At 38.9% G+C, this 26066-nt stretch overlaps 1 non-coding gene across 50 annotated transcripts in view; it reads left to right on the top strand.

Annotated features, from left to right (window-relative positions):
• Window positions 1-26066, top strand: part of LOC141729846 (uncharacterized) — a 485161-nt gene that overhangs the window by 296599 nt on the left and 162496 nt on the right. For 44 of the 50 annotated variants that reach the window (XR_012581340.1, XR_012581341.1, XR_012581313.1 and 41 more), the window contains one exon: window positions 20224-20271. This is a non-coding gene — a transcript (uncharacterized LOC141729846). Of the gene's footprint in view, window positions 1-1191; window positions 1272-20223; window positions 20272-26066 lie in introns of all 50 variants that reach the window. The other 6 variants (XR_012581321.1, XR_012581349.1, XR_012581347.1 and 3 more) reach the window with 1 other exon arrangement.

The following is a 26066-nucleotide window of genomic DNA, read 5'->3' as shown; positions in this document are numbered from 1 at the left end:
CTTAAGTCACTTTTCTCCTTGAAATCGTTGTTCAAAATTGCATAATGCAATGAGATAGAATTGTGCCTTCTGTATCACAGAGTCCCTGACTCTGCTTCCCAGTTGAGGAAGAAAAATCCCTTCCAAGGGAGTACCTCTATCCTGTCCTGTGTTATAGGGAACTTTCTAAAGTTCTCCAAAAATTCTGCTTAAGCAGCTGCTTGGTTTATGGTTTCAGTATATATATGTGGGGGCCCAAATGCTCCTACATGGATTCTATACAGATGCTTATCCTGAAATTCTCCTGAGTCCCTGAGGGCTGGACAAATCCTGCCTTAGTTCAGAATTCTTAATGTCCTTTTTTTGGTTTTTTTCTCCCCCTTTCCTTTGCCTCTGGAACAATGGAATCATTATCACTGCTGTAATGACTTCACACTTCTACAGCCAATGATGCAACATTTTAAACTTGGCTTGCAGAGCAATTGTTTTGCTCCTCTGAATTTTGTTTATTACTGACATACGGATACGAAAGGGTATAATTTGGTAGCTAGATCTAATCAGCACTTTGTATATAAAATGCATCAAAACCAGACATCAATAGCAGTTCATCTTAGTGTGTCTGCATTCCAGATCATTGTGTAGTGTAAGTTAACTGTTCCTTTCATTTCTCCTGGAGCCCAGCTGGTCTTGCTTAATTTCACACTATTTTATATTCTGTTTATTACTGAGGCCAACAAGTATTTTATTTTAGCTGTTTGTACATGTTAAACAAACATGGGATCTGGGTGGAATGTCTCTGGCAGAAACATGCTAATGCCTCATACCCTCAGAGTCCATTCCACACTTGAAGGAGTGGACTCAGCCAATTAAATTAGGCACCCAAACAGGAAAACCACAGACACACGATTACATGTTCAGCCAAAGCTAAATGGTGCAGCATGGAAAGTCGTGTTGTTGTTTAGCTTTTTCACAGTGAGGCCTGTGTGAACAGAGACAGTTGGCAAGGTCTCTGTCAGAGCCTGCCCACGGGACACAGGAGAAAGGCAATTCCTGCTTCATGGAGCTGGCAGAATTGGTTTAGCTCTTCTTCATGAAAAGATCGTCATAGGTTTGCAGTAATAGAACAACACCACATTTCAGCTTCCAGGTAGTGTCTTTGGTGTCCAGAGACTGGAAAAGTCCTAAAGGATTTTTGGCTTCATTTTTTTGCAGACTTCTGCCCTGGTTGAGGTTACCAGGCCCTGAGCACTATTCACAACATTCATGAATCACGGAGTTTCTGATGAGATATGGTGAGTTCCTGCCCCGTGCTGGCTGTCTGATGGCCTAGTGGTTAGGAAACATGCACAGGAAATACTAATTTGGGCATTTGTAGGAACATTTCAAATCTTGTCTGGTTATATTTAAAAAGAAAGGATGCTGCTATAAAACTGCATTTAAAATAAGAGGCCTGCTGTTTTCATTGAAATGCTTGTGGTGCAGAAAATTCTGTGATGTAGCTCCAGGATAGCTGGAGATACCTTGTTTGGTCTATTCAGTTGCCTGAGCATCTTTCATTCAGAGAGACAGAGACTTAGATCCAGCCTGTATTCATGCATCTTCCTGGCCAGTTCTCATGATTACTCCTGAGAGCCCTGTGCCAAACTGTTACTGCCAGCACTTCCCAAAGCATTCATTCTTCACTGAGGAAAAATAACCAGTTTTGTTATGGACCACTTCCATGCTGGATGTCCAAAAGTCAGGTGTACTAATGCACAACTTGTATTGCTTCATTTACATAGCCCTTAGCTACTGGGATGGTGTGTACCTTAGGAATCCTTGGGAGCTGTCAAAATCTGAATATAGGCTGCCAGGCCAGTAGGGAGTGACAGTGACAGTGAATGATCATTGTGATTGTGGTCTGTCATGTTGAAACTCAGCTCTGCTACTTTATTTAATAGAGTCCAAGCTACTTATTGTGTTCTGATGCTGCCATTGCCAGACTACAGCTGGAGTGTGTGAGTGTGTGGGCACTATGAACTAGTGCTCGTAACCTGACAGGTTTCAGACTGTGTCCTTTGTGGTGTGTGTTAGACTGTGAGCTGTGATGATTTTTTTTTCTTTTTTTTACTTCTGAGGAAAGCTGTTTGGTCCTTTGGACCTTGTTCATTCCATGGGATGCTGCAGTGATTTAGGTTGGCTGCAGTAACCAAGCTAGCAGTACCTTCATTTAACTGGGAAGGAGCTTGTTACTGTCTTCCTTTAAAATTCTTCAGATCTGAAAATTATTTTCCAGCTCTTTGGTCCAGAATAGACGAGGTTTCTTGCTTTAGCCCATGCCTCCAACAGTGGCTATTTCATATTTTTAATTTATAAAAGAACTAAAAGTTGCATGCAAACATTTTTTTGCATGACAGATCATTTTTCTGATGTTTTGATGGTATTGTAGGTATGGATTACTAGTTTAGTATTGTTCCCTCGGTAACAATTACTGGGGCATTGTATTTAGAGTAAAATATCTCAACAGTGATCAAAGGTGTGCAACTCCTGTTTTCTCTGTGAGCTGGAATTTTGTTAGTCTTTTCTGATGCTGGTGGGAGGAAAAGGCCAAGGCATGGTTGTTTGCCTAATGAGGGCAGGATACAGCTGGGAGGAAGCTTGAAACTCCATCACAGAGTCTGCAAACAGTCTAGTCTCATCAAATAGATGCCCACTGTTTGCCAAAATTCAGTGAAATAGGGAGATAATGAGGATAATGAAATAAAGAAAAAGAGAACACTGTTGTTGTTTAATGCTGTGACCTTTTGTGAGATGTGTGGCTTGCACGGGTGTTTGTGTGAGTGCTGGCCCATGCTGATTTTACAGTGCTTAGCTGTGTGATGGCCGCTTCCCAAAGCTGCGGAAGCGCCCTGTGGCCGCCCTCACTCTGGGCTCGATAAGCTCCTGCAGTAACGCTGCAGTTAATGGTTTCTGGGAAAGCCGGTATCTATCTGGATTTGAACGAGTGCATTTTGGGCTAAATATTGAAGTTACAGGTATGTTATACAAATCCTGGGTGTGCCAGCCAAGCCTGTTAAAAAAGCTCATTAGGATTAATCTCTAGCAGGGTGACTAATGCAAAGGGAATGAGGTACTTCCCTCCCTGAGTCAGCAGAGATTTGACACAGCTTTCAAAGGGGCTTCACTGGAATGCAGTTGATTGCTTTGTGCAGTAGGTATGCTCGTTTATTTAATTTGGAACTGCTTGCTTTAGACCAGAGAATACTATACAAAATTAGGAGAGACACATAGCCAGATATTCCATGAATAGATTTAAACCAAAGTAACTCAGTTTGGAAGACATGAAGTACATAATTATCCAATGTACATTAAAAGCACTAAAGAAAGCAGCATATGAAATCTGTCTTACCTCCTGCTCTGCTCTTTGAGCTTTGCCAGATTTTTATGTTTGAAGAACCATATTTACAAGTGAGGTTTTGTTACATTCTATCTCTGTTTAATTTTCACAGTGACTTCCACGTGTAAGATCAGGAAAATTAGTTGCAGCTCAAGATTACAAAATGTGGTATTTTAGGAAGGAGTAGCTAAAGAAGGCTCATTAGCAGTTCTCCCAAGCTTTCCTTAGGTGGAATCTTACTGGTAACATTTGTGTAAGGCAACGGAATTTTTTTCCTTGTAAGTGCTGTAGTCAGCTAATAGCAGTCAGATTCTTTTGAGTGGTGCGTAATTGTTAGCCCCATAAAAAGAAAAATAAATTGCTCATTTTATCAATAAAGATATACAGAGCCAAATACCAACACAAAGAAAATTTCAGTATGATTTAAAATGCTTGCTTATGTTTCATTCCCAAGTAACACACTATTTGTAATTTCAGACTGAGAACTTTATATTTTGCTTCTACGTTTTCTTAATTTTCATCTGCAATACATGTTTCACTGTGGATAAGTTATCAGGCGCGGTGAGGATATTTGGAGATCCTTTCTAAAACGCCTAATCGTTTTTCAAAGAAAGTTAACGGAAAGGGTAGATTTTCTTGATAATCCTTTCAAAATTAAAATATAACACAAAAACACTATGTTTAAGTGACATTAAGGGTCTCACTTAAACTAGCTAAAGCTGGGAAATTTGAAGTGAATAACTAACACTGTTGTAAACTGCCCTCATGTATTGCAGCTGAGAGTGCGGAAGCAGAGGTTCAGAGAGCAGTTCAGATAATGATCTTAAGAGTCTGAATATTGCCTGAGCCCCAGCAGTCCGGCGAGCAGGATAGATGCCTTTCAAGATCACTCTTTCTCATGAAAGATACGGCATTTCCTTTTCATGGTCATACTGAACATGATTTTCCTCTGGCCAATTTATGCTTCATTCCCTGGTTAACAGCAAGGGCTAAGTAGCACACAAGCAGTTTCCAACAAACAGAGAAATCTATAATATTATTCTTAGTTTTACTGAAGCCTGAAGAGTCCTAATCCCAGCCTTGCTGTCTCTCCAATCTTCACTTAAAAGAGACCCCAACTAGCCAGAAGTATCAGAAGAATCTGGATTCCCCCCCTGTTTTTGTTGGAGGTCCAGTTTGACCTTTTTTCCACTGCAAACAGTTCAGTATGCTGTATTCACACACTTTATTAGCTTCTTATTGCTAGTATATCAGATAAGCATTTAGTTAGGCACAGCAGGACTTCTTAGGGAGAGAATCTATTGTAGAACTTCCATGATTCATGGAATTTGTACATAATTTTAGGAGTTTATTAAAATTTTCCAAATATTCTGACATACCTAAGGAAGGGGAAGTATTACAATGTCATAGGGCTCTTTCTTGAAGCTGAATGGCAGAATTTTGTGCAGAAAAGGGAAGTTAGTATTCTTGGTGCTTCTTTTCTAAATAAACTAAAGGTACAGTTAATTTGAGGCGGGAAAAACCTTTGCCTTTCAGCCACTAACTTTAATGTTAGCCTGTATTTTGCAGAATTCTTGCAAGTAGAACCCGCAATGTTTGATTAATGTCAGAATTTCCTTTCAGTCTTTCTCAGAACACATTACTTGAAAATGTGCATAATTGTTTAAAGTTGCACATACTTTACTGCCCGTACTAAATGATACAAGAAAACACAGCATCACATTGCATTACCAACAGGGCCAAAACAGAAAGTGACACTTATGCAGTTGTGTATTTTGAGAATCGGGGGTAATTGGAACATATTAACGATTTCCTTGACTCCTCCTTATCCTGCTCTGCCCCTGATCCCCCTGCAACCATCCATGTAAACTCTAAGGATATTTAACACATTTAAAGCTGTCTAGCTCTATGTAGCTCCTTGTAAAGCAATTCGGAATGATGATTCCTACTGGGTGAGTCGTGCTCAGACATCAACTCACACATACGCATAGCAGCACAGAAAGCATGAACCTGTTAAGGATTTCACCTTTTAAGAAATGACAGAATAATTACAGGACAACATGTCCTTCATGAGTAAAAACAACTAAGCTAAAGTGCTTTCAAGGCTGGTGTGGCCTACTTCTCTTCTAGCAAGCTGCATAAATCATAAATTGCTAAGGGATTGATTCATACACTGAGTGATAACAGGAGTCTGTGTAAAGGTGTATATAAATGTGGATAACACAGATGAAGGCTGAACTGAGTTCAGTTCTTCAGTACAGCTTGGCAACATATCTGAGTTGATAGAGCCAAAACCTGGACTTCATATAGAGATACAGAAAATGTAGAGGATGAACCATGTGTTACCTTAATGAAGGGTAAATAAGATGTTCCATTTTCAGACCTCTTCAGGAGGGGATTGTGATAGTTGGTAAATTGGCCTGAGGCAAAACTTAGGTGTTAGAAGTACTCAGTCCTAGAATTTATGTTCTGGGATTTCAAAAAGAAGGGAAAAGGGGGGGGGGGGTCTGCCATCTAATTTTATCTGGATGTGGGTGAATAGACATTAAAATGTTGCCATTTGCATCATTTAAAAGAAAACATGCCTTAGTTAAAAATGAAAACGACCACAAACCAGAAATGTCATCTCTCTTTTCCTCGCTTTTCAAGTTCTGTCTTATCTATCACAGTGTCTTCCTGGTGAACCAGTTGTTAAACTTTTTTGTATGTTTTTATGACTTGAAATCTATTGAATACTGCAGTTAATCTATATTAGTGAGATGTTGTTTCTTTGTCTGAACACTTTAACTGGACAGATTGTACATACACTACAGTATCACCAAATGCCAGGTGAATCTTGCAGAGCTATGGGCAAGGGTAACTCAGCCTCTGAAGGTTTTCCAGAGATTTAAGCTGCATGAAAAAAATTATACTTGTTGAAAATACCTACTCTTTACAGACAGGGATGCTTCTTTTTCCTGAGCATAATTTTAGGGCCACAGTTTCAAAGATCTGCTTAATAGGCTTCTCCTTCTGTACAAAAAACCTTTGCCCCTTAATACACAATGGCACGTTGGTTGATCTGGATAGGTAACATTTGCACACACAGGCAGTAGATTCTGTCATTTATGCTTGTAGATAATAGAACTTGCATGCACAAGACTCATTTGGATTTTGGCCTGAGGACAGATATTTAAGATTTGAGGGATAGATGCACAGTAGGGGACTGCTGGGGTAAATGATGGTTGAGTCTAGAATATCGAAATGGGGATGCTAAGGAAAGAATGAAGACAGTGCTCATCTGTTTGAGTAATACTGAAAGCAAAAGGAGTTTATACAAAGAGCAAGGCAAGAATGATATCAAAGGTCACCTTTCATTGTGAAGAGAATTTGAGACATGAAATTTTCTTTTCTGAAATATGTTTTTGCCCTATGGTCTCTGTCCAGTGATGGCCTTTAATCCATCTTTCATGAAATTTCAACCAGAGCCTAGTGCTTCACGTCGCTGATACCAAGTAATTTAACAGAGATTGTAGATATGTAAGGGTCAATCCTTCAACTCAGGTGAGATTTTTAGGCTCGCTGAAGTAATGTTAGTTTTGTGCTAGCTGATAAAATGTTCTTGGATGGTTAGATTCTTTCCAAATTACTATAATTGTAGAATATCCCTCTATTTGACTTTGGTCAGCCAAGAATAGCATTCTGGTTCTGAATTTTGCGGACGTCATTCACAATATAAGAGGAAGCTGGTATCCAGATCTAAATGTTTACATTTGAAATCCCAACGAAACAAAGCTTGGCGCCTACTCCAGGGCTGTAACACAGGGGATGGTATAATCTGAAACCAGACTGTGAAAAGCCTATTACATTTTAATATCACAGTGGTCACTCAACCTAGTGCAGACTTGCTCTTTGCTTAAATAAGATCTCCCTGAAATAAATGAGTCATGCTGGAGTCAGTAGTATTTTTCTTGTGGCTCTGTTTTGGTGCACTGACTGTGTAATATCAAGGCATCTGCAGCAATGCACTTAAACACAAGTGGGTGAAATATGGGGAGAGCAGGAGTCCTAATTTCAAATTTCTTGGGTTTGTCAGATTATGTTGTATTGTATCAGATTGTTCTGTGAAAGCTGAGGCCACAGGAGTCCCATTACACTTTCTGGGCAAGATCCTCAGATGATGTAAATTGGTGCAGTGCTGCTAGACTAAGTGGAACAGTGTTGATTTCAGTGGCTCAGGATTTAGCCCAGTAGGTCTGAGATGGCTATAAAACCTCACTCTGTGCTTGGAAAGTCATACCCTATAAATGCTTCCACAGTGCAGTTTTTTATAGTGTCTACAGGAAACTCACTTTGTCTCTGTGACTTAAAAACACTAACTAGGCAAGGTCAAATTTCTGTCATTCTCACGCCATAACTGTTAATACTAATAAGTGAGGGTTTAAGTGTACTGTCTTTTAGTGTTTTTGATCTTCTTTTTTTATTCTGAGTTTGTCGCTCTGAGCTATTTGTATCTTGGGCCATTTTATAAGTACACAAACATAAAGAGAATATTGCTAGCAAGGACTGGCTTGGTGTCCTGCATAGAAGAGTATCCTTCTGACAATGCCTGTGTTTACTTGCACAAAAGTACCAGGTATATATATAGCATGCACATGCAGTTAGTCTACCCTAAGTTTCCTCAAGCACTCTCATTCCTTTTTCGCATGGTAGCTAATGAAATGACATTTTTGGAAGAAAGTGTTATGTCTCATTGTGTTAGCTGTTTTAGGGTCTAGTCTGAACTCCATCACATTCAATGAGTGTGCCCTGCTTTGACATTAAGAGCTGAGGTGGCAGTCATTTGAAAGTCTTTTGCAACAATTACCTTATAAGTAGATTTGCTTCTGCAAAGGGAAGGAGATCGTATTAAGTGAGCTATAGAAGCAGGCATTCCTGTGCTTTTCTGTTAGTGTACAGCAGCCCTTATTTTGTAAACACAAAGATAATATAAGATAATCCATTTCTTCAGTTGCACAAACAGTTCAAAAGAGACTTGTAATGAAATGGCTTCTAGCAATCTTTAATATTTCATGGTCATTTTTTGGGAGGGTGGGGGGAAACCCCCAGCTTCACTCCCCTGTTTATCTTTTTCACTTGAGAGGCTTCAGGCTCTGGTTCTGATTTCAGTGTGTAGTAGGCTGTGGGTAGGTTGGGCCGTGAGTGTCTTCAGAAACCAAGGAGAACAATAGTAGCTTCACACTGTTGTGCTTCAGCTCCAGTGAGTAATGCTGAATTGCTTGCTTTGTCACAACCACATGCTTCCCTTCATGATCCTAATGGGTCCCTGTAGATCCAGTGGGGATCATAATGCTGGCTGCATATATTTTTTAAGATTGTTTCAAGATATCATGGAATACATCCAGAACCCAGATTGATGTTTTCTTTGGGGCCCCAGAGCATGGAATTTTTAATTACTAAAAATAGCAATAGGAAAACAGTTTAATCTTTTAGAGAAATGTTTGGGGAATGAGGGTTAGGACAACTTGTTTTAGAGCATTATTTCCCTCGAGGATAAAATTTATACCATCACAGTAAAATTATAAATAAAGGTTGTCTGTCTGTGTTCTTTTGTCTTCAGACAGTGGGCACATTGTACCCTTAAGTGGACATTGCTGTTTCTAACTCATATTTTTCTTAGCCCTTTCACGTCATACACTAATCTTTACCTACCTTGTAAAGTTTGATTGGGTGTTTGATGCCACTTTCAGAGGTGGCATGTAGTTGGATTTCCTTGCATTTGCTGAGACATAATGGATCCAAATTATGGCTAGTAGGATTTGTAAGCATATTGTGATCTGGGAAAGAATCTAAGCCAGTAAGTGTAAGGCTGTCCAGAAGGGATCACACTTGAATGCAGTGAATACTGAGGGCATGCTCTAATCTAACTTTGACTCCAAGACTCTGCTGAACTTTTGAGTTAGTCACAATGACCACTGGATTTTTATTTCTCTTTTCTCTTGAAGCTCTGATATTTGTCTTGGGACACCTTTTCATATTGACTTGCCTAACCACACTTTAAATTACATAGTTAGTAGCAATAATTAGATTTTTATATTACTGAAAATGGATTTGTGTGCCAGAAGACTCAAGAATATCAGATAAAATGATTTTTTTAAATGAGGCAACCACTGAAGAAATGGAAGTAGCCCTAGTGACCTAGTAATATGTATCCACATCTCTAAAAGTTTTTTGAGAACTTGGAAAATTCAAACTGCAACTGAAAAGCACTGTGTATCCCCAGGCAGGCTTAATTTGCATGATCAGCACTTACTCAGCAGAGTACCATGGGTATGTGAGACCTTGGTGTATTAAATGGGTCACATTTAACTGTCCTTGAACAATTCCTCCTGTGTATTAAACATAAACAAGCTTTTTGTCATATTCAGCATCACTGTTCTTTTTTCTCCACCCTTGCTTTTGATACAGAGTAATTTTTCTATAGGAAATTTTAGAGACACACAGTCAATATGTTATGCCACTTTCCTCCCATAGTCTTGCTTAAAAAGTCTGCACTTCTCTCATTTTGTGTTTCTTGTTATTTTTTTCCCCAAGAGTTGGAGAATTCTATCTGAGCAAAAATTGAAATTAAAGTTGGTTTTTATAGCTGAGAATTGTTGAGCAAATTGCAGTCTGTCTTAGTTTTCCAAATAGCCTTTAGAGACAGACTGTTCTTTTCTTGTCATATAAATCCACTGAGCATGGGTCAAGGTGTCTGTTGGTAACTGGAAAGAAGAGGCAAGGCCCTACTGGACTTTACAAGCTGCAGAAGGAAATGGGTAGCAGTGTTCAAATGTAAATAAAGATGGCAGGAAAACAGGGTTTTTTTCCTTTTTCACAATAAAACCCAAACAAGTTCTTCTTTAACACCCTTTGGTGTTTCCCTATGATTTGTTAAATAAAAGACTACTTCTTTGTTACAGGAGATACCTTTCTGCTCATTAAATATTTTTTAATGGTGTCCATTAAACCTTTCTCAAAGGTTGTGAGTGGTTTTACACCCTGAACAGTTTTGAAAAAACTCCATGAAGTCACTGTCTACTATGCCAAAATGTAAATCCTGCATTCAGTGAAGATAAAGAACAGAGTGGGGGAAAAACCCTTTTAAGTTGTATTACACAAAGAAAGCTTTAAAAAGCATTGGTTTTAAGCATGCTACTAGCTTTGATGTAATTAGCTTGATGTTAAAACTGTGGTACACTAATGTCTGAATGAAAGGTACTATAATTAAATTATACATTCTATTTGCAGTGCTTTTCTGTTTCACAGATTTGTAAGCTGCATGTACAAAGTCTGTGTTTAGATCTCCCATTTTCCAAATCCTATCCCAAGCTGGATGTCCAAATGGAGCATTATTTTATGTAAAATAAGGGGTGAGATGTCAGCAAAAAAATCAGGTTTGTTCAGGATTATTTTAAATTTGGCCCACTCAGTGTGAAAATCTAAACACGTTGGAAGATTCAACCCTAGGGGAAATGAGCAGTCCTTATATATACAGGACCTAATGAGCCCTGAAGGTAAAAATTTGAATTATGTTGTCTAAGTTTTAAATAACTTCTTTTAGAAAAATCTTCATTATTTCAATTTTTATTTTTTTTAACAGAAGCCTTAGCACTATTCACATTCTTCAATAGAGGGTTCATAGGACACTTTTACTGACAAATTGCCTTTAAGGACTTTTTTGAATAATACCTTCACAGTGTTCTTAAATTTGACTGTCTTAAAATAGTCAAGTAAGGTGGATAACTCCCTTCAATGTGTTTTCAATTGCAGATCATGGCACTTTCATCCAACAATTTTGTAGAGATAACTTTTAATTACAGTAATAAGAACCACATGGGCAATGATTGATGCAAGCCTGATGTGTTCTCTTACTTTATTAATCTTTTTAATTAGAGACAAAAGAAAGCTTTATCTTTTGAGAAGAAAAGAGATGTGATATTCTGTTGCACTTTTGTAACTTAAAACAATTTGATTGCTTACCAGAAGTTTTTTGCTTGGATGCAAATGGCAGGAGGAATTTGCACATTTTCTCTTCCAGTTTGCTTACCTTCAACACTGTGTACTGCCCCATATGGCACCAGACTGTTGAGAGTATGGAACTCTTCCCTTAGTTTTACTTCAATTCTACAAATTTCTTATAAGCAGAGTTTACAAACTCAATTAGAGAGCAAGAAAATGAGAGTCAGTTGAACACACCATACGTCAGAGCAGTTGATTGCCAAAGGCTCGCTTGTATGAGATGTCAAGACCTATGAGATATCTTGTTCTTTAACTCTTTAGCTTTAGGAGCTGAGACATTTTAGTGTCTCTTAGGTCCTCTGTGGCTGTGGTTTCAAGCAGCTGTAGTTTAAAATGGCACACAAACAAGAGGATGTTGATTCAGGTGCTAATGCAGGTCTTTGAAAGAGACACTGTAAATATTTTACCTGAACTGGTTTAAAGGATTCACTTCCCTTGAGTATGCTGAAGGTTAGATTTAGTTCCTTCTCTGGCTTGAGATACTTCAAAACCTTATGGGTAAAGTTTAGTTTGCACATGTTTGCCTGGAGTTTTTTGTGATGAAAGTACTCTGAGTAAGACTAATGGATGTGGTAGAAAAATAGCACAGTGGCTTTTCCTACTTACTGTTGTTCAAATTCTTTCATAATTTCTAATGCCAATAGTGTACCAAGTGAGTTACTCACAGGTAAAGGCAGGGTTTCTGCTCTAGAAGGTTCATATTCTAACTAAAAATATGACATCTCAGGGCTTTACAGAGAGGCATGAACAGAATGCTTGTGCATATAGGATATCAAAAGCAAAGCCAGTCTGTGATACCTGTATTTTGTGGTTCAGATAAAAAACCTGTAAATTAACCTATATCAGCACAGGAATTGGTGACACTTCACAAAATTTTCTGTAAAGTAACAATGAAAGAACAGCACATGCTTTTGGAGACCTGAAGTTCTGTAAGCTTCCTGTACTGCTTCAGCAATAGCATATAAATAGCACAGATTGCATCCAGCGCTGTGGCTTGGTGGTAGTCTGTGCTCACATGTTAGGATGCTGACTTTGGGCCCAATCCAAACGCCTTTGAAGTCAGTGCAAGACTTTCAACTTCAGTGAGTGAACTGCGGAGGTGTTTTGCGGTGCTTTCTTGTGCCAGCCAATTTAGAAATGTCAGTGGGAACAGGGAAGAGAAGTTCAGTTTCCTGTACCAACTCAAGAAAGGTAAAAGGAATTGGTTTTTTAATTGTTATTATTTTTAAAGCACATTTGCCAAAATATGTTTGTGCCTGTCGCCACATAAAATGGACTGGGTTTGTAATAGGTGATGGTAATAGAGAGAGAATGGCAGTTTGTTAGATTCACTGTGAATCTTTATTTGTGTGGTAGAAGTGGGTGCACAGCTCACCATTTATATAAATGTTAAGTTAGATATGGTCTGTTTTAAAGGCATTCCGGACAACTTTTAAGCAGACCTACCAGCACTCAGTGCCAGTCAAACTGTGTCCTTGCCTGCAAATTAGTTCCATATGATTGCTTAAGTCGTGATACTTGGACCACAGAATTGGGAAAGTTAGGCCTTAAAAAATGTATATATACACTAAGAAAATTGTTTTAGCCAAGCCCATTGATCCATCCTGGGTCTGGAGACACAGTAACTCTAGAATCCCCCTGTAATGTAGCAAGGGTGGCAGGAGGGAGTTGAAGTGCTCAGGAAGCTTACATTTGTTTCAAGCTGTCACACTCAGTGTGAGGATGTCTGGTGAAAGCATCGAAGAAGTATTGCATTTTGAGATTCCTAGAAAGGTGCCCTGGCATATATTCCTACACACATTTGTCATATCTAAGTTATTGAGCAATTGAATTTAGTAATAATGACCGAGAATTAACCATCTGCCAAAGAGAAGGAATATTTACTTTAACCCTCAGGCTGCCACACATGCCTTTATATGTAGCACACAGCATTCTTTTGATTGCCAAAGTGGAAGTGTGCCAGTAGACCAAAAGTGAACATGGAGAGATAGGGATACATTCCCTTACGTTTTCTGAGAAATAATTATAATTTTGCTCATTTGTTTCAGCCAATCTTTAGCAATATCAGAATTCTTTCTGCAGATTGTTTTGATTTTGGAAAAGTGTGACTGCTTCATGCTGCAGTACATTTCAGCTTTAAAGACTTGGGATCTTTTAAATAAATTATCTTTGATGTTACCTGAAAAGAGATGTCCATTGCATAGAAGACTTAAAACTGAAAACTATTGGATTTTGTACTTAAATTGCCCTCCATATTCCACTTCAATCCATCTTCTAAATGAGACTGTGTATATCTTTAAAACTATTGTACTACCGTATCTTCAGAGTTCAGAGGCCATTTGCCAAACTTACTTCCTTGCTGTGTACTGTGTAAAAAACCAGATTGAATTCTCAACATCCAGCCCAAAGTTTATAAAGAAATAAATGTAACAACTAATTTAGAAAGTTAGCAGGTTATCTGGTAACATCTGTGTGGTGGAATTTGGTTTGGTTTTCCCGCCTTGGATTGAACTGGTTTCTGAGATCTGTTCTTCCAGAGATTACTAGTCTCTATTAGTTTTTCTGTAAGTACTAGTTAAAAATACAATGACAGTCCCATTTATTCCATTTTGGGAACTGACTGTATCATATTATATGAATGTAACTGTTTGGCCTATTTTAAAAATTGTATGTAATTATTTGAGGCAAGATTTTCAAACAAACCTATCCATTTGTTTGCTGAGGCTTTGTGACAACTTTCATGAAGGCTTGCAGTAGTCTAGGAAATGGATGTCTGTAGAAAGTTGGAAAATGCAACTTGTCCCTGGATAAGTTTAGTTTGAGGGTGGGCTTTTGGGGTTTTTGTTTATTTGGTTTTTTTTGGGGGGGGGGGGGTTGTTTTTGTTTATTCCTTTTATAAAATTGCTGCTTTCCCCGCTGCCTTTCTCCTTTTTAGCATTTTCTGATGATTTTAAGTTCTCCTAACTGATCCACTTCAACCTTATAACTTGTAGAAACATACATATGGAAAACATCAAGATACTTAATGACTTTCATGATTTCTTTGGGAGAGGAAGAGGGAGCAGGGGAAGCAAAGGTCATTGATCGCGCAGTAAACTCATTGGTATAACTGCAGTGATCAGTCTTCTCACCTGTCTCTCGCAGTAGCTGCCTCCTTTCTGCTTGGGAGTTAACAGCTGATGGTACTGAGGTGGCGGCTTCCTCATCCCTTGGCATGGGCTGTAAAAAGCTGAGCTGCTAAATGGCTGCTGATAGTCTTACCAAATTGAACTTTTGTAGGTCTCCAGCTCCATGCATCATCTTTGTAAGAATCACCTCGTGTCCGTTTGGAGCAGTTTCATGGCCATTCTGCACAGTCTGGACTGATCTAAGGCCAGGCAGCTACCAATACCTTGCAGTACTTTCTTCTACCTTAATGAAAGATTGTAAATGTGCTGTCATCTGCATTTTGCAGTCTTCTCAGTGGCTATCTAGAACTACCCTCAGGCTAAGATCAGACTTTCTCCATTTCCCCTTTGTAAGGCTGCATTGCTTCTAATATCTGAAAAAAATTCTGAAATGGAAAGAAATACAGGCAAAGAGAAATGGAACTTTTCAGTATCAGCTGAAGTAATCATATAATATAAAGTATGGTTTCCAAAGATTTCTCCTATTTGTTTCATGAAGAGTCACATTCTATGGGTGGTTAATTTGAGCCACACTCTGTCTTATATTTCAACAATAGTTTGTGTTTATATGCAAGTATGTACCTTTGTCCTGCAAAATATTGTACAATGCCATCTTTAAACAGTCTTTATCTTGCAGTTCTAGCTTTCCCCTACCTCCCTTGAAACGTAGGTGGTCACCCAAAGTAAATAGAATTCCTTCTACTCCCTCCACATCTGCTATGTGTTATCTGGCACTCACCTCTGACCCTGATATTCATCATAAGAATAAGAATTGCATCCTATTCAGCTGCTTGTGTGCACTTTAACTCCAGTGATCACTGACTGTTGAAATAGTATGTGCTGGGAGGAGAAATTGCTGAGACATCATCAGGGTTCAGACTGGACTTTGTTTTCTTGTGCACTTTTGGATAATTAAACAGAAGTCTAGGGATAAACAGGTCAGCATAGTACACCAGGGGACAAAGCTTGGTATAATTCAGGATTGTAGTGGCTGGTGAATGTGACAAAACAAGTTCAATGCTAACTCTTAATGAGGAGGACTTCTGAGTTCTGTTTGTAAGCTGCTGGATCAAATTATATTGTGCATTTGCATAGAGAGACAGTATCCTCTATGGAAGCAGTAAGTTTAAATGTACGTCTGTGATGCAAACAACAGTTAGTGATCCTCTTCCTTTCACTTAACACCACCCTCCATGACCTGGTGGTATCATTCAGGGAACAAAGTAAATTTTTTTGTGAGTAACAGTTTTAAAATCTGGTCTTATATGTGAAGATCTGAATGTTGGGATGAACAAAGATCTGGCCTCTGCCACCCCACTAAATAGAGGCCATCTGAAATTTTCCTTTTTTCACAAGGATGGACAGAATTATTTTTTGGACACTGTGGAGGAAGAAATAAAACTGCCAATTTGCTTGCCAAGGATGAATCAATTAAAACTTTGGGAAATTTACCAATTCTTTGTTTACTAAAGACTTTTTGCTACTTGCTCTCTTCTTTCATGGCAAAGGTGTGAAGGAGGAACCCTTTGCTGGCCCCTAATCTTCACACTCATATCTTCAACTGAATTATGATGATAGTCATAGAGCAATGGGAGCTAAATGTGAATTTGGACTGTGGAATAAACGGCAAAATCTAAAGGGCTTTTAGCTGCCAACTTTATCTCCCTCTCTCCATCCACCCACCCCATCCACAATCCTTTTGATTTTCAGAAAAAAGGATTTGGGAACCAATGGTTTTGAGACCAGTGTGGTTTATCAACTGCCACTCCTGCCCTTTTGGTGCTACAAGCCTCAACACTGCTTACAGAAAAACAAAGCCAAGACCTCCTTGTACCCACACTTTGAGGTGATCTCTGTCAGACCAGCAAACACAGTTCTTGCATGTGCACTTCTAGTCAGAAGGCCATCATGCGGATTACTAGCACCTAGTAGTGCTCAGTTACGCATACCAATTATCAGGATGTGAATAGATTTATTTCTTTCCTTTTAAATTGTTTATGCTTCTTCACCTGCCAAGTTTGTTTCCTTGAGCATGTCTGTTTTTATATTTAGCAAAATTAACAAGGGATGAAATAGGTGCTGAGGATGTTAATTATGTAATTATATGAGCAAAGACATACTGTGTAATGGACAGGGAAGAAAAATGACAAAGACCTTACATGAGGAAATTAAATCCCATGTTAGGTTTTTGATTAAGGTTCTGGTTTTTACTGTGTTGCCAGTGGCCACTGGTGACCTCAAATGTGAAGGTGAAGAGTTTTATTTCTTGTTTGCATTTATTTAAGTGTGTGCATGTGCATCTGCTGTATAGTCACATTAGTGGGTGGGTGGAGGGGGGGGCATATCAGCAGATTAAAATATGGGAGGCAGGATTCTCATCCAGGAAATCATCTGTTTGAAAGAGACTGTAAAATGAAATGAAAAGGATCATATGAACTTAGTGGTACCTAAGTGGTTTTGGTTTGTGTGTTGTTAAAAATCATGCAGTGTCCTTTGGTGCCCTTTTCATCTTGATTGTCTTAATAAGGAAGACCAGTTAGTTCAAAAGGTAGTTCTCAATTGGAATTGACTTCTGATCACCGTATCACTTCACAATCCTTTATACATCAGGAACACTTGAAAGTATATGAACATGTTTGTGGGGATTTTTCTTTTCCTCCGGAGAGATTCAATTATTTATGCTAGAATTATTCTTATTGTGAGTTATTTTTATAATTGAATCAAAACTGTGTAGGCTGATACAGCCCCAAGTCACTGTTGTGATCTGAAAAATCCTCAAAATAGCTGAGTAGAATAACTTTGTCACTTGTTTGTCATACCAGTTATGACAATGGGTCATTCCATTCATGTCTAAAATGATCTTTAGCCACATTTTATGAAGCCAGAACTGTAATCCAATAACAATTTTCTGGCTAAGTGCTTCTCAGTTGCCACTGGGGACTATCTGCATCATTGTTGATGCTCTTAAAATGAGTTTAAGTTAAAAGGACACAAATTTCATATTTCTTCCCTTATGTTCTTGAGAGTAATCTAAGAAAATAATATTTTAAATAATTGCATTCTGGTTCCTGAGGGATATCAGCATAATTGCATTGAGGATACCTTTATTTTTATGCATTTATTTATTAACAAAGAACTACATTCCATCTGTAAACCAAATGATTGGTCCACTGGCACAAAACAATAAAGTAATGTAACCTCTGGTTCATTAAATTGGAATACAGGGATTGAATTACTAATTTACGTTGGTTTGAATTTCTTGCTATAAATTTTACGATTCTAAGATGTAAGGGAAAAATATATCCCATGATGTAGGCTACCTGTAGTTCCAGCCAGGAAAATTTATATCAGACTCATGGATGGTGAAGACTGGCATGGTTCATCTAGTACTTTGGTGGGCACTTCACAGAAGGCACAGCTGAAAAAAACCCCAAAACAAACCAAGAAAGCACAAACTCTTATTTAAACTGAAAATATTCTGTAGGGGTCACTTTTAAATATGGATGGTGTGAAATGCTGGTTTCTGAAACTCTGCAACATGAAGGTTGAGTAGCAAAAGAAATTAACAAAGAGAGAGATGCTTCATGAACCTTTAGTGGTTTCATTTCATTTCTGTGTTGTCTCTCCTGCAATCCACTCTAGTGTTTTATTCACTGTAATCTTGAATTCAAAACTTTTGTACAAATTTCAATCTGCTATTAAGTTTGCTCTATTTGATCATTTCAGTTTGATTTGTGTTTAACAGTCTCTGGAGCTGTTTGTAGGAGCAAATATAAAACCCATATAAGACAACATGTTCTCTTCAGTGTTATTATGCTGACTGGATTCCTACTGGGACCTAATCCTCTGTTATCACAGGTTGAAGTGTGAACTGGCTCTTATTTCAACCTGCACGACCACAGACAAGTCACTTTCTGTGAACAGTGTCTGCCTCAGTGTTGTACTTCTTCAAAAGTTGTGTTTGTTTCCTTCTTGAGTAACACAAAGTACTTCACAAAGGCTGCCCTCAGATTTTTGGGGGCAATATTAGCTAAGCTTTCCCTTTCTTACAAAGAATGGGTAATCTAAGCCACCTGTATGGCAATCTGTCGTGAATATTTAGGAACTGAAAATGGATTTAATGAATTTGAGATGATGTGATGTTTCCAGAAAATCAGCAGTAGAGCCACACTTATTGTGAGCTTTAACTGCCTCCCCCCTTCTCCACCCTGGGTTTTTGTTTGGAAACCAGATAGGCACAGCAGGGTGCTTGTCTCTATTCTGTACCAAATCTCACTTTTTACTGGGTTTTGAGGAAGCCACAACAGGAAGTAGTTTAATACATCTATGAACTAGCCCGTGACTTGCTTGTCACGTGCAAGATGCCATTATGATGGGGCAGTTTGCCTGCTGGAAGTCTGGGCTTTCTCTGCAAAAAACTTACCAGTTATTTGATTACTCATTAACATACTGTGAACCACCATTAATTTTGATACACAAAACAAAAGATCAAGGTTCTTCCAACTTAAAATTTGCACTTGCTTGATGGTAGAGGAGATTTCAGTCTCTTCTGACCACAAGGAGGGCCTGCTCCACTCCACCCTGGTGTCAAGTGAAGGCCATGAGCCCTCAGGCAGGTCAGCAACAATTGATGCTCTCAGGTCAAAGCAAGGCCAGCTTGGATCAGGTTCCTCAGCACTGGTCCTCTCAAGTTTTGAGCATCTCCAGTGGCAGGGATTGCACAGTATCTCTGCCCTATATGTTAGTTTTTTACTGTGCTGATGATTTTTTTTCCCACTTGAACAATATTTAAATATTCCTTCTTGCAACTGGTGTTGATTATTTCCCATCCTGTCACTGGTGCACCTTTCTAGAAGACATTAGCACTCTATCTCTCTCTCTTTCTTTCTCTCTCTCTCTCTCTGCCTCTCTCCCTCCCCCTCTCTCCTACTTCAGACTGTGTTTGAGATCAGCTAAAGTTGCCCTTTGCTGAACCTTCTCTGTCTTGCAGAGCCTCAGAATTTTCAAGAAATAGTGTTCTGCCTTTCATAGTTGGACCTTTATTGAACTTCATTTGAACTTGATTGATAAACAAATTCTTATACTCTTGTGTAAGAATAAGGTTTTCTATTTCAGAGTCTGAAATGTGGGCATATTTGGGGTCTGTAAAGTGTATAATCTGGATTTGATAATCATGCCATTGAAAGCTCGTTTATGAGTGACAGGCATTTGCAGGTCATACTTTTGCTACAAAGACTCCTATCACTTTGTGTGCATTATGTCACTGAAACTATGTGTGTTTCCCTTGAGGCAATGGCTGAACACCATGAACCTTGATTGTTTCCAAAGGCTCAGGGAGACCCAGGCATCCTGAGCTCTAGTCTATGCTGATTGTCCGTAACGCACTTGAAGCTTATCTTTCTGTACTTCATTGATTCACAGTATATAAGCATTTGCATAATATGAAAACTCCAAATGGAAGAAAGGTGCCAATTATCAAATATGAAATACATTTCAGGATGCTCAGGCATTCACTTTTCATTATACAAGTGTCCTTGCTATTCTTGAATTCTGTCCGGAGGATGATACTAGAAGGTTTTATGTGTACTTGACTGGAAAATATATGATTTAAATAAGTTTAATTACTAACTATCTGTTTTGTTTGTGTGGGTTTTTTTCTAGAGTTCTTGAACAGGAGGTGATCTGACAAAAAGCGTATTTGCACCACAGGTAAGTGACACAACTGATTATATGAATGTTTTTGACAGTATTTATTGAAGTGAAATTGGTAGTCAGTAAGGAGATCTGTGGGCATTTGCTGTCCCTGAAACTGCCTCTGTTCTCTCTAATTTGCCTATGGGCTGTGTGTACAGTGTGAGTCCCCCAGATCTGTGGGGACTCTGGAGGAGATGGGGTCTTGGCCTCCGAAATGCTGTCATAGGCTGATGCCAGTATATGTGGCATCACACTTCAAACACTGTGGCATCTGTTAGGCTTCACACTTCCAGGAATTTAAACAAAGTCCTCTTTTGATCCTTACGTGGCATTGCATGATGGGTTTCAGGGCATCAGAATTGTTACTCAGACAACTGGATTTGGTATCAAAATACAGGAGAAGTAAAGATAAAGTAAGATAGCTAGGGAGAAAAAGTGAAAGTATGGAGAGGACATTGCAAATATTAGTTTAAATTTTGGGGAGATTGCTTTCTAGATTGAGTAGCCAGCACTAGGGTAGGAAGGAGATGTAAGAAGTTGGGCTTGATATACACATAAGAACCATTCTTAACAACTTCAAAGAACAAGTGGTTTCTGCCGTAGCACACCTAAACCAGATTGTTTCAGCACACCTAAAAAAGGTTGCATCCTCTTTCATGTTGCAAGTAACATAATAATGTTTGGGATTTTTTTTTTTACCCCTTTAACCATAAATGCTGTTCCACGCACCTGTTTTATAAAGTCTGGTTGTAGAAGGGATGGAGGGCACTGGATGTCCTTTTTTCTGTGTTGATGTTGGGGGAGCTGCAGTTCTAGTTTTAGCTCCAGCCCCTTATAAACCATATGAACTGAATGTTGTTCAGCCCAAAACCAGCCATTGCTTTTGTACTTTTTAAGCAAATTGAACAAGTGGAAGTAAAGCAGACAATAGTTTTTTCTCAGTCACATTTTTAGAAATGCATTTGACAGCCTCACTGTTATAGTAAAGACCAGCAGCCCTGTGGTTCTATCATTTCTATTAAGTGGCACTAGTTTGGACTAACTGGCGGTAGGCTTTTTTCCACTCACAAACCTGTTTCATTTAGATAACTCCTCAGTCATCAAAGGCTCCTTCTTTGGTTGCACCACAATCATTGTGACAGTTCCAGGTAAGAGTATTTGGCAGGGATAGCTCAAGGGTTCATTCTTTTCAGAATGTTTACTTTACCTGACATATCTTTCCTGGGTGCCACAGTGATTAGTCATCTGTATATTATTTAAGGGAAGCTAAGGAATAATATTCTTCCCTAGAAAGAGATAAAGAGTGTATAATAAAAATCATAAATAGCAAAACCCTCTCAGTACTGAAGATGTGCTAGGAGAGATGCTTGCACAGCAAGCAAAACACTGTGTAGAACTGTGTGAGCCTGTGTATTCTAGATAGGGCAGAGAATATTGACTGTCATCAAGGTTAACTGAAAATCCTCATTTATAAATTACTTTAAATTCATTTCTTCATAAACTAAATATTTGGGTTGATAACATCCACATTGGGCTTCCTCTTGGGGCAAAACATTTGTAAAGACTATGATCAAAATGGCTTGGTTATTTCTGGAGAGGAAGTGAATATGTATTGTTCTGTGTAAAATTTTGAGCTCTTTTTCTCCCCTGAATTGCACCTTTCTTTTGCTGTTTCAGTATACCGTCAAAATATCTTGTCAAAGTGTGATCTTTCCTTGAAGTACTCTTGTCTGTTGAGAAAGAGGCTATTGTTGCCTTATTTCATGAGCTGAAATGATTAAGATCTGTAGAGCGACTCTAAATGTTCCTAGTGATGCTATTGAGTCACAGGCTTATCAGTAGAATTCTGCGCTATGATATTTGTGGAGAGTTGGATAGATACAAATTTTTAGAAACATGGTAATTTACAAATAAAGGCTGAGATTGAGTTTAAAATCAGGATGAAATCTGCTGGATAATGCAAGTACAGCACTCACTCATTGAACAGTTCAAATATTTTGTTCAAGTATATAAAATCCAATATTTTATTCTTCAGTTACGTGTGTGCCTTCAGGCCCTTTTTATTGCATGCTTTTCAGAACTTGCTCCAGAGACAGAACTATTAATTTCCTCCTAGGTTTCTGCATAGCACTCAACATTACAGTGCTTCAGAAACCATAAATGAAGTTATTTTCACAACACCTCCATGAAATGAGGAGAGATTGTCCTCATTTGACAGATGGCGACTGAGGCAGAGTAAATCAAAGTTGAAAGTGCCTACTAATTTGGGAATCCAGTTTGAGACATCCTGCTTCTATCTTTTTCACAATATTTAACATTGGGTAGTAAACTGAAAGCACAGTTCTCTTTAATTTCAGCTGCATTTATGAGTGATCAGCACTTCAAGCAAGGCAGACCCCAAAGTTCAAGTCAGGCATGGAGCACCTGAGGAACATAAGTTGATAGATGACCTTGAGTAAAAAGCTTGGCTTTAGGAAACTTGTCCTGTATCTCATAGACTGTCATATGAAAAAAAAACTAGATGTAGACTCCATACTATTTGAGGAAACTTTATAATTACCTGAAGTAGAAAATTGTCCTTTTTTTTTTTTTTTTTTGTTTCCTCTACCTTCCTCACTCATTACATAGCTCTGAATGTCAGCAATGCATAGGGCAGCCCATCTCATCCATGAACAGCAGCCTTCTGCCCTGCATTGATTTATCCCACAGACAAGTCCATGCCTCACATTGTGGAAAACAGTGGTGGTGTGGAAAACTCACTTTGCAGTTATGTAAATGTACTGGTTATAGCTGGGGTAGAGTTAATTTTCTTCACAGTAGCTAGTATGGGACTGGTTGCATGATGTGTTTAACCAAATGCCAAGCTCTTGTCTTGTCTTTGATCATAAACACTAACGTTTGAGATGTATCACCAGGGAGAGCTACAGGGTGCTAATGAGATAAGGAGTATACTGATCTAGAGTAGCTCTGCATAGGTTTCTGTAGGCAGATGCAGTACGAGCAGGGATGATTGCTTTTTAACTGTACTGATTTCCTCCCATTCCCCATCTCTTAACCTTTGGTGTTATACCTAGATCCCCAACTTTGTAGGGTGAGGAGTACTGTGTTTTGCTTGTGTAGAATTTAGTATATTGTGGTCTTGATCAAGGAACTTCATTTGTTTTGGTAGAGTTTCTCTGCTTTCATGTTATTCATGTTATCACCAGAAAAACAATGAGTCTCAAGTAGAAAATTGAAATATTTTCTCTGTGGACCTCTGAGGTGGTGATCACTGACAGTCTCTAGAATGTTGTAGGGAGAATTGTGATTTTTTCACTAACTTTTGTTTCTCTTAAGTGAATTTAATGTGCTCTATACTTTTCAATTTACTAAAGTAGTAGTAGTTTATTAAAAGAGGACATTAAATTGACCTGTATATCTGTATCACAGGACTGTTGTGAAGATTAATAATTAGATAATGTTTATAAAGCACTTTTTATAAGTGAGAAGTGCTATAAAGTGCTAAGTATTATTATTGCAGCATGATAGAGATCACAGAACACAAGTGAATCAGCTCTAGGTTTAATCCTTATAAGGCAAAGCATACCAGGGGCAAAATAACATTGCAGTTATTTTTCTTACATCCAGCACTTCATTAACTACCACATAGGGTTATATAACTCTGTGAAAGTCTAACTTAGTAAGTCTGTAATCATAGCAGGAAAAGTTCTCACGGGTTTTGCAGGCAAGACTTGTATGTACAGCCTTGAAGGTCACACACAGTTACTCCAGCAATGCTGCACCAGTGCCTCCAGTTGCATGTGGGACATAACTGCCCCATTTGGCACCCTCCACATTAACCCCATCATGCAAGGCTCTGTCTAGGCTGGATAATACATGGCACAAATACAGGTCTTCCCTACATGTAAAATGGCATAATGCCAATAAATGCATACAGACATCTGGATCTTCTCAAGATTTTACTATGCTTTCTCTCACCAGCTCTTTTCCATACTCCATAATCTCTGCTTTTACTCTAAATTTTTACAGAAGATGTGTGAAAGACACCCCAGCCAATCCATCACTTTTTTTCTGGCTCCAGTCAAGTCTTTAATGTCTTTGAGAAAATCAGTCAGCATTTTCTTTCCTCTTTAATTCTCACTTACTGCTTATCTTGCTGCAGGTGGCCTACTACTACTGCTGCAGTCATTGCTTTTCCCGAGGATGCCATAAACATAGAATATTTTCTCAAGTCAGATTCTGATGCTGCCTCTTTTCTGCCTCATCCTCTGTAGGACATTCTTGAGCCAAAACCTTGAGAAGCAGCATTTATTACTTGGTACAGCTACCTACTGAGAAGAGGAATGTGAAATAGACTGCCTAGAGAAGTGCTGTGCTGAAACTATGGAAGACAGTCCATTAAGAAAACTCATGTGCCTCTTTCAATTGGATTTAACTTCTCCTAGGAGCTTTTGGTGGGGGTGTTTTATTTTGGTTGGGGTTTTTTGTTTGTTTGGGTTTTTGTTTGTTTTTTTTCTCTTGTTGTTATAGGGGGTTTTTTAGGTTTTGTTTGTTCTGGTTTTTGTCGTCTTTTTTTGGTTGGTTGGTTTTTGTTTTATGGTTTCGGGGGGTTTTTTTGCAGGGCTGGGTGGGATGGGATGTTTCTTGTTTGGTTTTCCTCTTGCCCTTCTTCCTATAGCAATTGCCAGTAGACAGCCTCTTAAATCTTGGCTGCTGGTGTGTGGACTGCCTTCCTCTTAACTTTACACTGGCCACCCTAGTCTGACTAAAGCATTCCTCCATCTTATTTTTTTAAAAAGACAAACAAGTAAAGGTACACCAAGGTACTGTGTTCCTCAGTACAGTACAGAAGCAAACTACTGAGACGAGTTTAATGCATTTCTTTGCTTCTGAAATGTGCAAAATGTGTATTAAAATGTCAGGTCTTATATGAGAAGTGCTGAAGAGAAAGCAGTTTCCTTGAGCACCAGATAAATGAGCTTCAGGGGAAGAGTTTCTGGATACCTCAGACAAGTGTTTGTCAGGACCTAACTGCAGCTCATTGACTAAAACTGCAGAACACCTGTGCTGAGAGACACCTGCAGTCACAAGAACTCAGATGATCATGGAACCTGTCCACATAGTTTAGACATCCTCAACAAACCCTGCTTTAGGGAGTCTCTGGAAAGCTATATTGGGGTAATTGCTAAGAAGGGCACCCATCTGCCTTCATGTCCAGACCACAGACCACATACAGAGGCTCTGTGGTCTAGAACAGATGGAGGCAGGTGAGAACCCCAGCCCTGTGACCTGCCCAGGTCCACAAGCACATTCATAGGCACAAGGTAGGTAGCTGAGGATGCCCTGTAGGACTTGTCCACAAAGTAGACCTGTTGGGCCTCCTGTGGAAAGCAAGGCAAGCAGAGGTCAGCTTGACCATAAGCACAGCCCAGTGTCTCTTGTACATATTGGTACTGTAACTTTGACATGTGAGAAGTGCTAGAATGAAAATGTAGATGAACAGGCAAAAGACTTGACTTAGGGACCTACCAATACATTTCTATACTTTTGAGTTTGTGTTACTCACACAGAAATGCTATCACTGCACAATGAAGAGAGGAAAAGCTAACTCTGTAAAGGAAAGGGAAGCTCCACCTTGTCTAAATTGGAACCAGCTGACTCCAAAACCCAGTAGGGTGGGGAGGGGATTATTTATAGTCAAACCAGCAAGGGGGAGGATTGGATTATTTATAGCCAAACCTGGAAGCAAGGCGACAGGTGGTGAGGAGCACTTGGGTCGGACAAAGACATCTGCTGGGAATATCAGCAAT

Source organism: Zonotrichia albicollis, chromosome 8 (assembly GCF_047830755.1).
Source record: "Zonotrichia albicollis isolate bZonAlb1 chromosome 8, bZonAlb1.hap1, whole genome shotgun sequence".
Taxonomy (NCBI): domain Eukaryota; kingdom Metazoa; phylum Chordata; class Aves; order Passeriformes; family Passerellidae; genus Zonotrichia; species Zonotrichia albicollis.
This window is presented reverse-complemented; position numbering and strand designations above follow the sequence as displayed.